The sequence below is a fragment of the Thunnus maccoyii genome, chromosome 4 (genome assembly GCF_910596095.1).
Source record: "Thunnus maccoyii chromosome 4, fThuMac1.1, whole genome shotgun sequence".
Lineage (NCBI taxonomy): Eukaryota > Metazoa > Chordata > Actinopteri > Scombriformes > Scombridae > Thunnus > Thunnus maccoyii.
In genome coordinates this window covers 25976630-25989025 of record NC_056536.1, presented here as the reverse complement: position 1 = coordinate 25989025, position 12396 = coordinate 25976630, and the positions used below count along the sequence as shown (strand labels likewise).

Below are 12396 nucleotides of genomic sequence, written 5' to 3'. Positions count from 1 at the left end.
CAACAGGAACAAAACAAACGTTTCCATCAATTAAATCTTGGCCTGTATATTGGGTTATTGTTACCCTGGTATTAACAATGGCGGCGACAAGCAGTTCGCTACGATGGTGAATCGAGGGACAGCATAATTTCCGGTAAGGTGTATCCTTGATAAAATGTAGGGGGCGTAGGTTTGTTAGCGGCCGTTCTCGCCACCGCTCAAGCATCTACCGTGCGCAATTTTTTTTTGTCCTAGGATGGCGAAGTCGTGACTCGCCTTACTCTTGCTCTGATTGGTTTACCCTGATATTCTTACCCTGATCCTAACCAATCTTAGTCCTCATGCCTAAACGTAGCCAACCCAACCAACGCAGGTAACGAGTACTAGCCAATCAGAGGCAGAGCAGGGCGATTCATGACTTTAACATCCTATGGAAAAAAAATGGCCTAACGTGCATTTAGAAATCGTAGGCGGGGATCTCGCGAGACTAGGGCTAATACAACTTTCTAAGTAAGTGTAATTTACTGTTGTGCTAACTGTTGTTGTTGACTCTTTACGTGGAGTTTTTATGTTTTTATGTTTACTAGATTCATTACTGTGTTGTACATCCTATGGGGACTTAATGCTGATCTTGATGGTACTTTGTTTCTTCTTGGCATGAGATTTTCCTTTCTCTCAAACAAGCTCTCTAAATTGAAGTAACTACCCTCCAGAACAACAGGTATGAGAATTCTGATGGCAGAAATAGTTTCTGTGTTACTTTACTTATTGATTTGTGCTATATCTTTTGTCCTACTCTTTTTTTAAAGATATGTATTGTGGATTTTCTTTCACCCTTTATTGGACAGCTGATAGTGGAAAATCAGACAGGAAACAAGGGGAGGCAGAGGGGCATGAAATGCAACAAAGGTCCCAGCCCAGAGTCAAACCGGGGACGTTGTGGTCATAGGCACCTGGTCATATATTAAAATGGGGGAGCAAATTGTAATTTAAAACTCATTTCCTGCATCTCTACACCACCTAACTTCTTGGATTAAGTCAAGAAACAGCCACCTGCACTAGTCTAGATTAGTTATATTGAGAATGCTATGAAAACCTTACTTCCCCTTTGAGTAAACTTGTATGAGAAAATGAGAGAATAATCATAATAATGAAAGCACAGTGCAGAGCATGAAGTGATTTGTCATCATATTTAATCTAAATAAGTTACTCTCCACTGCTGAACATTTGACTGTTAACACTGTCAGGAAAAACTCTGCTCTGTCTTTATGTCTCTCTCTCATGACAAGTTGGACTGAACCAACTCAAAGGGTGGTCCGAAAATGTCAGATTATTTTATTACTTGTTTTTGTCAGTTGCAAAAAACAGAAAAATGATCATTGATATAGGCTGCCTAAATATAATCACCGGATTGCGGGAACTGTATGATAATACATTTATTTTTAAAAAGACAAGAAGTTCGGTAGCAAAACCATAACTTTCCCCCCCTAATTGAATAATGGGGATGCATTTGCTCGACTTGCTCCATTGCCGAGGCGCCTCTGGTTGTGGTTGTGTGGTAACCACGAGCTGTAACCATTCGGCTATTCTTATATTGCTTTCACAGTTTCACAATCGTTTCCAGTGAAAATCTCAAAGGTGTGTTTCTAAGTAAAATAACAGCATAATGCGCAAATGATTACATCCTATACATTTTACTAAACAAAATGACCAAGCTTTCCCCATCTCAGTATTTTACTGTATATCAGGAATTAAACTTTTTGTAACAGTTTACTGTAAAATGGTGGGCTGGTACTCTGCTAGTTAATGACAATATTGCTGTTCTCTCTGATAGGGGTCTTTTTCTACGCGTGTGAAAAAGTAATATAAAACCTTTTGTGGCTTTTGTGCAATCTGATAAATTGACTCAAGTGACATCACTTGAGGCCAGGGGCACCTTAACATTACTATAGGCCCTGGGGCTACGGAGGTTTTTTCGCCTCAAGAGTTAAAGTAGTTCAACAATCGATGTGTTCACCTCATTGCTCACAAACTCCCGAAATTGAGTCACTTTTGCCACAAAGTCCTTGTCCATGTGATATTTTTGTTGTCCTTTTTGATGTCTTTACTTTGACAAGTAAATGAAACTAACCATCAAACAGGATGAAAACTTTTTTTGCTGCTTGGGGCTGTACCACCATATTCAAACACAACGTAATGAAGTGAATCACATTTTTACAAATGAGTGTTGAAGCACAGTGAGAGGATTCACTCCTCATCACGTCTCCCCCCACATCACAGGTAGCTTGCTCATGTCTTCTGAGGTCCCTGGTGGCCTAGGGCTTAAGCCCCTGTCGCCTTGCATTAAGGCGCCATTGCTTGAGGCAGTGTTGTTTGGGACTGAAGACTACAAGTTTGAAAATGAGAAAAATCTGGGTGTGTGGTGTTAGAAAGGAGTGAAGTTATCAGACCTCCATAGCCTGCTCCTCAACTCTGCTTGAGGCTAGCAGCTCTTCTGTTTGTTATTGTGCTGTTATATGTTTTAATAGTAAGGGACTGCAGATGAAAATTAGTTTAAGCTAACTCTGGTGCAGTACATCAAATGTTAACATTTATGTTTAAAACTGTACATTGTCCCAATAAATACAATACAATACAATACAATGCAAGGCTACATTAGCTAATAGCTAGAAAAACATACCTTAATCTTTGACTGAACGGTCAACGGCAGGGTTGCATTGTGGGTAATGTAGGCGCCAGGTTTTGAGAAGGAAGAGGAATGTTAGAGGAGTGCTGGTTTCATCACAAAGTTGGCAGGTTGATCCCTGGCTCCCTCTGTCCAAATTGCTCCCAACGGTTAGGTCAGTACCTTGCATGGTAGCTTGTTATAAAATTAAAGTAAAATACAATGTTTTTGTATGACTATCAAGTACAAGTAACATTTTGTGCCTTGAAACTTGGTTTGCATGACGTGAAATGATTTCTAGAGCATTTTTATGTTATGTTTAATGGTACAGAGAGTCATTAAGGAAGTCCAGGGGTTAATGTGTGTGTCTGAATTTATGTTCAAGCTCAGTCTTGGAATAAATGTAAGTGAACGTTTAGAGACGGGACCACAAAAAGGCTGCAAGTCCTCAGGGGAGCTGACATTCATGGCACAGTATTTATGGACTGATATTGAGGAGTACAACCCTTGATGTGAAAATGCTCTTACAGTGTAAAATATTGCTTTAATACCGAAAACAACAAATTGTCCCTGAATGTCGTTTTATGATGTCATTATGAAGATAACTACAGGCCTTTGTGACACTATCTGTGGTGAGCGTAGAAACACTCTAGTGGTAGCCTGCAGCAGGGTCACAGGGGTCAGGGTAGGCTTTGTGTGTCTGACCACCTCTCCACCAGCCCATCCTCCCAAAGGGCAGGGTCATCACAGTGGGAAGAGAGAAAGCAAGGCGTTTGATTTCACTTTTCTTCATGTGGCTGATGTTCAGAGAGGGGTTGGTGGTTGAGAATGTGTGAATATGCGTGTATAAAGAGTTATAACATCTAGAAGAGATTTTATATGTTAGAGTTTTCTTCACATCTTCATCAAGCGTTGGGTCAAGAGGTCAGGCAAAAGGATTTTATGGGTCTCAATTGTAACTGTGCTTACAAAAGGAGAAGAAACCCACCATAAATTTCACTGGTCAAAAGCCTGAATGACAAAGTCTAACATGTCAGGAAAGCACTTGTTCAAGTGGGATAAATGCTAAGAGTGTATGCATTGGGAATCACATTTGTTAGCCTGTCCTAATGTAAGTTTTTCCTCTGTAGCAAATATTCAGGTGGTCTCATCATGGATAAAATCATTCCCCTCTGAATAATAAGGAGTCTGCTGTTAGTCTAGGATTGTAAGCTCTTGTGGCTTGACGTTCAGATTACTCTATAAGACAGAAATAGTTTAACCATTTATGTAAATGATTAACTCTGGGTGGAGAACATATAACCTCAAACTTAAAACATTACAGCACTTCCGTTTCTGTATGCCATTTGATCTTTTATGGTTGTAAGCAGTTATGATTCATTCACTCTTTTATTTTGGCCCTCGGAGTGTAATAATGATAATGATACATATACATATATAAATAATAATAATAAAAATTGGATAGAAAACTGAAAAAGCAGTATTCTACATCATGCAATCAACAAGTGTTGCAACATTAATCATGTATATCAAGACCCTGGAGCTAAGAAGTTAAGCTAAGAAAAGTCTTTTTTCTTTCACAAGTAACATGGTGTTGACAGAGACTTAAGAATAAGAAGTGGTCTGAGAACAGGGAAAAAAGCGTGAAAAGGGGAAGTAAACAGAGACAAAGGTCCAAAGGTTAGAGGACAGAGGCTGACACTTATGAATGAGCATCATTTTGAAAAATGCACCGCTGTTAGAGACACTGAACCTGTGGCTTAACTGAACAGTCTACGAGCATAACAGAAGCTTGTTTTTCTTACTGTCAACAAATCCCATAAAAAGACCAAAACCAGCAATAAACTGGCCTACTAATAAATATTTTCTGAGTAGCCAAAACCTGTTATACATGTATCTTATTCCTCTGTGCTATAGATTTCCATCAATGAGCCACACTGATGTACTGACATGTCTGTTTTGACTCAATCCCACATACACTGTCCTGCTGCTCAAACCAGCCTACCTAAATCGTCTTTATTATGTTTGATACTCCTGTTTGAGTGTGTTTGATACAAACTACAGAAGCCAGCCTGGAAATTATTTAGTCTTTATTAGAATGAAACAAGCTGTTGAAATCATATTTTTTGGGTTGCTTGAGGGCAGCAGAAACAAGCTGTGAACACAACATTTCTGGGGTTTTTTTTAAATATCACCTTATATGTTGACATGGTGATCTTAGAAAACAGTTGCCTATTTATACATTCAGCAAATATGGAGCATGTGGAGTTGTACTGAGAAGCGGAAATAAAAAAAAGAGCTGAATGAGCTGAGGGTAGCGACAGAGTCCTTGTGGTTATTCTCGGTTCGTTTGTCACTATGAGCAACAGCTTTCACACAAGTAGTCATATGATTCATTCTTCTTTTTTTTTGGAACTTATTTTACTTCCTTTTCTCAAGTGCAGTCATACAGTACAATCAGCTTTTCAAATATTTACATTAATACAGGTGTAAGTGAAGCAATGTTAAGGGTCCGTTCATGATTTTTGACCTTCCATCATGTGTCCATGTGTCCATCATCCATACAGCCATTATCAGTGCATGGGAGCCATTATTAGTGCATAAGTAAATAAAATGAATAATAATAATTAAAAAAAAAAAGGGTAAATAAAAAAAAAGTGAATAAATAAATTAAATAAATAAACAAATTTTAAAAAGCAAAGCAAAACAAAACAAAACAAAAGTTACAAATACATACATACGTATATATACACCAAAAAAAAAAAAAAAAAGTAAAACTGCATCATTCTCCTCAGCGGGAAAGAAAAGAAATAATAGGTGACCATTTTGTCAAGAACACCTCTGTCTTTAGTTGTAACCTCGCTGTTATGTTTTCCATATAATAGACATCCTTTATCTTCTCTCTCCATTGTGTCACTGTGAGGTTTCAGCCATGAGACCGTAATCATTTTTTTGGCCACTACAAGAAGAATTCTCATTAATGATGTCTGACTATTGTTTTCTAAATTTCCTGGCAATATTCCTACAAGAAAGTAAGATGGTTCTAATGGCACCTCTATTTTTAAACATTATTTAATCTCATTTTGTATGTCATACCAGTAACCTGACAGTTTTGGACAGTCCCAGAATATATGTGTATGGTCTCCCAGCAGGCCGCAGCCCCTTCAGCAATGACCCGGCAATTTTAATTTTCCATTTAAACTCCCTCCAAGTGGGACTGTTGGTTACCTTGTGTCCCTCTCCACATGACTGTTCCCACTCTTGGTCTGTAATTACTGCATTCATTTCTAATTCCCACATATGATTCATTCTTAATACAAGGAAAATGATCATAGTCGCTTTAAAAATGCGTTCAATAGGAACTAATTGGCTTGTTGCTGTGCGGCATTAACATGGTAGTCGGTGAGTATAGAGAGACAAAGTAAAACACTGTTGGATTTGGTAGTTTTAATGGGATTTGTTGACTTTAAGAAAAAGATTGGATTAAAGCCAGCTTTATCTTTTAAATTGTACAATGAGAGAGATGATTCAAGAGTTAGATTTGTGTTTCAGAGGAAGGAAAAAAGAAAGCAGGAGCAGCCATACTGTGAAGATTTGTTCTCTGAAAACCAGTGCCTTATTGCTCCTCCTGTTGTTTTGTGAGTAAATTAACAATGTTGGCAGAAAGCATGAACTATGACATGCAATAAACAATTTTTATGTGAGGCTCTGTAGCTAAAAAGATCTAACTAAACCACTCCTGTGAGTGTCATGTGGTGTGGGCAGAGTACAACAGGTGGTTTGAAAAGAGGGAAGAAAAGTCTGAAAAGGGGAAGAAAACAGAGACAAAGGTCAACGGGAGCATTTGGGGGAAAAGGCTTAGAGGACAGGGCCTGACAGGTGCAATCAGATGTGTCACACAGCCATGACAAAGTGGATGTCAGTGCAGCTGTGGGGGGCCACTATAAGCATGTCACAGCCAATCAGGAGAGCAGAGTAAGAGCTGTGGAGGGTTTGGGCAGCAGGGAGTGTTTGTGTCTCTCTGCGGTGAGCCCATTACTGCTGTCGAAGCCGGGTAGTGTTGGCACGATCAACGGCAGAAACACAGGTGGCACTGACAGATCGCACACATGTGAGAGGGAGTGGTTGATCAGGTGCATTAGCTTTATGCTATTTATGAATACACAGATTTGGTTAAAGTCATGTTTGTGGTTTGCAAACGATAGCAGATGGCTTTCTGATAACTTGTACTTGTTTATTACTTGACTGGCAGAAATTCGCTGCCACTTAACTTGTTCATACCTGCCAGTTTAATCAGCAGATGTTGTGTCAAAGATAAAGTTTAGTTATGAACAGTGGTTAGGCCACTGAGGTCACACATACAATCTGCCTTTGTGTAGGCTTCCTCTGGGCCCCTCGAAGCTCTTAGACCACAGGAGGAGTGTTCAAGAGGGTTGGGCCGACAGACACGCAACTTCTCTAAGACAGTTGTGCAATAGGAATCTGAGAGGAATCTGTTAACAAAATAATTTATAAAACAATGTGTTCTCGAAATATTTGTCATTTTGTCACGTGTTAATCTTAATCTCTCATAAGTAGGGCTGTAGTCTCCTGGTCGACTGGTCGACAGTTCAAGCTAATAGCAAGTGTAGTCACATGGTAACACAATATTAGCAAATTGGAACAAATTATCGAAAGTGATTAATCGAAAACGTTAAGATAGCAATAATCAACAATAAGCTTACTGATAATGCCACTCAAAGGTCTGCAAACAGAAGGATGGCCGTCGATGATCTTCCCTGGACCACTATTTTTAGGACCACAGAGAAAGAACTTCCTGCCTGACCTCTACGTTTCACGGGAATTACAATTACTAAACTACATGCAATACTATAAAACAGCCACTAGATGGCAATTTAAATGTTTAGGTTTTAGTAGCTAGTGGATCTCCTGAGACTCAATACTTGCTAAGCCATGACAACTTGAGTGATCTAATCAAGATCTGGTCACATCCCTGCTCAAGCTCGCCAAGCTCGTGACTTTAAAGTGGCTTTAATCGATATTTTTATATTTACAGTGGATCACATGACTACTTGTATGTGGAAATTCTCTCCTCCCTTCTCCACAAAGCCTTACAGTCACTGTCAGCTCATTATTTTGTTTTTATGGCCTGAAAATTTACTGTTTTGACTCATTTCATCATTCTCATAGTATTATTTTCTGCTGCAACAGTTAGCTGTTTCCAGTAAAAAGGCTCCAAAAACCCCCCGTATAGTATCCGCCCAGCACTGAACAACAGACAGATAGAAGTTGTCTGTGATGATAGTGGAGCTTTTAATAGCTAAAGAGACACATATTTCCCTTTGGAGTTGATAGAGACCAAAAAGAGAGCTAAAGGAGAGTGAATATTGGACTTGCATTCATCAGGTAGACAGAAACATGAGTCCAAATGAATGATAATGTTACTCCATATCTGCTAAATGTGTAAATAGGTAATTGTTTGCGAAAGTTTTCCATATCGACTTATGATAATTTTTCAATGATGTGTTCACAGCTTGTTTCTGCTGACCCCAAGTGGCTGAAAAAAGTGTTATTGAAAGTTTGAGACACACTTGAAAAACTCTATAGATATACTTTAACACCGGCTGGGAGTCTTGTTTCACTACCCTCTAGTGGTTTCACCTTTCTGCAGTGATGTGTGACGTGTACTTCAGAGCGTGTCAATACACCATCACATTAACATGTGGTTACAGGTGCAACAACCATGACAAACTCCCCCATCAGTAGCGCTTGATGTCGTCAGAGGTGCAACTGATTTGAAACTTTCAACCGCAAATACTAGTTACTCTTAAACATTCTTAGAAAAGTAAAAACATGTCAAGGACAAATGTGACACCAACATCCAGGCATCATCTCAGCGGACGACCAGATGTTAATCTGCAGATTAGACCTTTTAAGATCCTCTTGTCCTCGTGTCTGACTTCTTGTCTGTTCTGAACACTTTGTACAGACCACAAACTCTCCACTTCCCATATTTACCTCTTCCTCTTATGGAAGATCTGAAATGTCTGATTTAGAAATAATAATAATAATTGAAATACAATACACCTTCCTGTATGTATTTCCCTTAAATTCATGCATTAACTGTGCCTCAGTTGAATCAAAAACATATGGTGAAAGGACAATTATTTAGCTTTTTCTATTTACTGACTTAATGAATTGTTCTTAATTATGACATGAATTGTCCATATCACATTAAGAATAAATAATAATAATACAAAGCACTTTTCAAGTAAAAAGATCCTAATCTAAACTCTTAGAGTTTAGATTACAGTACATCTACAGCTTAAGGCAACTAAATAAGCAACATCTTAAGTTAAAAAAAAAAAAAAACATCAACAGATTTATTTTTTTTTTCACTCAAAAACTGTCACCAGACTGTCATCTGATTCAGATTCAAATGTTGATAAATCCTGACTGGGAATGAATGACATCATCTTGTAATTCTTTAATTTAATCTTTTAGTGAGTCCAGTGAAACCTTGAGACGAGCACAGAGGCAAAAAAAGAAGAATGTAAATGTGTTACAACCAAAACTGTTTTTACTTTGACAGAAAATCTTTTCCTCATGAAGGATCCTGTGGTAAGAATCTCATCTGAGAAAATGATTTGCCTTTAAAGGAATAGTTTGACATTTTGGGGAATATACTTATTGGCTTTCTTTCCAAAAGTTAGATGAGAAAATTGAAACCACACTAATGTTTATCTGTTAAATGTGAAGCTGGATCCAGGAGACGGTTAGCTTAGCTTATCCAAGTAAGGAAACCAGGAGGCAGTTAGCCTGGCTTTGTCATAATTGGGCTGCAACTAAGGATTAGTTTCATTAGTGTTTAATTTGATGATATATTTGATCAGTCGTTTTGTCTGTAAAATGTCAGAAAATGGTTCCAAGCCCAAGATGATGTCCTCAGATGTCTTGTTTTGTCCAACAACAGTCCATAACCCAAAAGATATTCAGTTTACTGAAGGAACCAGAAAATATTCACCTTTGAGAAGCTTGAATTAGATCATTTTGGCATTAATTCTTACAAAATGACTCAAATCGATGAATTGATTATCAGAATAGTTGCAGATTAATTTTCTGTCGACGGACTAATCCATTAATCGGCTAGTTGTTGCAGTCCTAAGGTGCAAAGTCCGACTCCTGTAGTAACAAAATCTGTCTGCCAGCACCTCTAAAGCTCAATAACCAACATGTTATATCTTGTTTGTTAAATTCGTAGAGAAGAGGAAGTGCAAAAAACAACATAATGTGGTTTCACGGGGTGTGATGTGCTAGGAGAGCAGTTCCTATAAACTCAAATGCATGTAGCCTAACACTTAAGAAATGTTCAGAAGGCCAGAATACCAGAATACATCACAGGAAACATTTTTCTGAAGAGCAGGTGGTTTAGAGAACTGCTGGATGAACTCCTACAACACCTCACAAAGGCGTTACTTCCTGGGTAGCTTCCTCTTCATATCGAGGCTGAGGCCACACACACGAGACACACAATAATGTCAGAGAAAACCACATGTATGGGCAGACCAATGCTTGTGCCCCACACACTCACACTCACACTCACACACACACACATACACACACAAGATCAGTTTAATGGCTGCACTCCAGCTCATTTCCCCTCTCCTTGTGCTCATTTACACCCCCTCATGGATCTACAAAGAAAATGATGGTGAAAGAAGGGTGGAGGCTCCCTCTCCAGCTCCTGCTGACAGTAATCCAGTGTCAATCCAGCGCACATGGGGCGAGAACGAGCTCACACTTTGGAGCAGAGAGGTCTGTGGCCCTTATCTCCCTGTCATTGTCCCCTCCCTCCTTTCTCTCTGCTAACCCCCCTCTCCTCATGATTAACCAGACTCATCGTCCTCCATGGTCCGTTGTTTCCTGTTACTTAGTTACCAGTTGCCATGATTTGCCTGGGCCGCTTGTGTTTCCATGGTGACTGTGCCCATTCTGTCGTCTCCTGGCTGCCTCTTGGCTGTGCTGTCCCAATGGCCTGTCGCCACCCCGGGCCCTGACCCACAGCTCTCTGCCTCCCTGCGTCCGTGCCTCATGGTCCCATAAGGCTGTCAGTGTGTGTTCACATCGACACTGCAGCCCCCTCGCCATGCCAGACTGGTAATCCAGCTTCTGGCTGGTCCGTGTTGTGGCTGACTGACTGAGCAGACAAAGAGAGGGTTGATATAATAGACACTAAATATGCAGTCAGCATGCTCCCCTCTCTCCTTTATACGGCTACGTCTCATCACACCTAAAATGTAACGTCAGTGTATAAAAGGGACGAATGAGTTCACTCAAATCACAAAAAAAGAACAAAACATATTTTATCATTTAACCCCACACACTGAAAATCACTGGGTTACATGTTTACCCAGTTTGAGTCAATAGAGCAACAACACAATACTGGGTTAATGTTGCCCAGAAAGCCACTCGAGACGAGGGTTGTTCTCATGCAGCTTTAGTGTTATTTTTATTTTACTGTACCCAAACTAAAGCTTGTTATAATCTACTGTTTTTAAATGTTACATGTCATGTTTTGAATGTCGTATGCACATAATTTTGTACAAGACACAATACATTTGTGACAGTTTTTTAGCTTAAAGCTTGTTGTGTGTAATACTGGGTCAACATAACAAATTGCTACTGGGTGAAGGTATCCCAGTGGTGTTTTGGTATATTGACCCAAACTGAGTAAAATTTTAACTCTGTGATTTTTTATATGTAGTTGTATCGAGCCACGAAGATACTTTCCAATACAATCAATTTTAATGGAAAACATGTCAAAATTATATTTGAAAAGCAAACATCTCCTTTCAGAAAGAAAGAATGTCCTATTAACGAGATAATCCCTGGACCTCAGTGTGGACATTTTTCATTGGAACTATTGTAATTTATATATTTTTCTAATTGAAATCTGTTGATATTTGTGGATGTCTCATGAGTAACTAGGACAAACTGGAACAAACTGTTACTGTTGAGTCTTTAAATTGTATTTTTTTTAAATTCAAAAGCACCACAAAATGATAATAATAATAAATATTTTTATTTTTATTGTATTGGGGTGGCAGCAATAATCTCAGCAGCTGATAACTTAAAAATTTTGCATATAAAACCAAAACTATTAAACTATTTTTATGACTAGATACCACTATGATGGTTAGCGGGAAAATATTTCATATATGATTTGGGTGAACTGAAACTTTAATTTAAAAGGAGGCATATTATAACATTATATTTAAGAATATTTCTATCCAGAATACAAATGCAACCATATATATATATAAAAAAACATATAGAAACATGCATGTAGGGACGTATATGTACAGTACGTGTGGTCTTGTGTAGGACGGTCCGGTTCAGGATGGGACACAAAGGAGGTGCAGTTTTCAGCTCCACCATGAGGCGGCAGTAGTCAGTTAAATTGTCACTCAGACTTTATCACGCTTGGAGATCAACACCAGGATGAGCAGGGGACAACTTGTCTAACCTAACTGAAGCTGATTCACCGTCATCACTCCCCTGAATGTGTCTGCCTCTCATACACTTCAGTCTAACACTCGCTGCTGTGTGTCACACTGTGTCTCTGTTTACTGTGAGCTCTGCCTCTGTGTCCACCCTCCTCCACCCCCCCCCCCCCACCCCCCACCCCCCCTCCTACAGCTCTGTTTAGGTTTTTGAAACCTCCTCAAAGACAGATTTTGTTTGTTTACATT

The 12396-nt window shown here is 39.1% G+C and overlaps 1 protein-coding gene across 2 annotated transcripts in view; it reads left to right on the top strand.

Moving 5' to 3' along the window:
• LOC121895195 (nucleolar protein 4-like) overlaps nt 1–12396 on the top strand; it is a 54709-nt gene that overhangs the window by 13089 nt on the left and 29224 nt on the right. Inside the window, exon 1 of one of the 2 annotated variants that reach the window (XM_042408134.1) lies at nt 644–700. The exons of the other annotated variant lie outside the window; for it this stretch is intronic. The gene's annotated coding sequence lies outside the window, so the exon portion shown is untranslated. Of the gene's footprint in view, nt 1–643; nt 701–12396 lie in introns of those variants that run through there. 2 annotated transcript variants of the gene reach the window in all.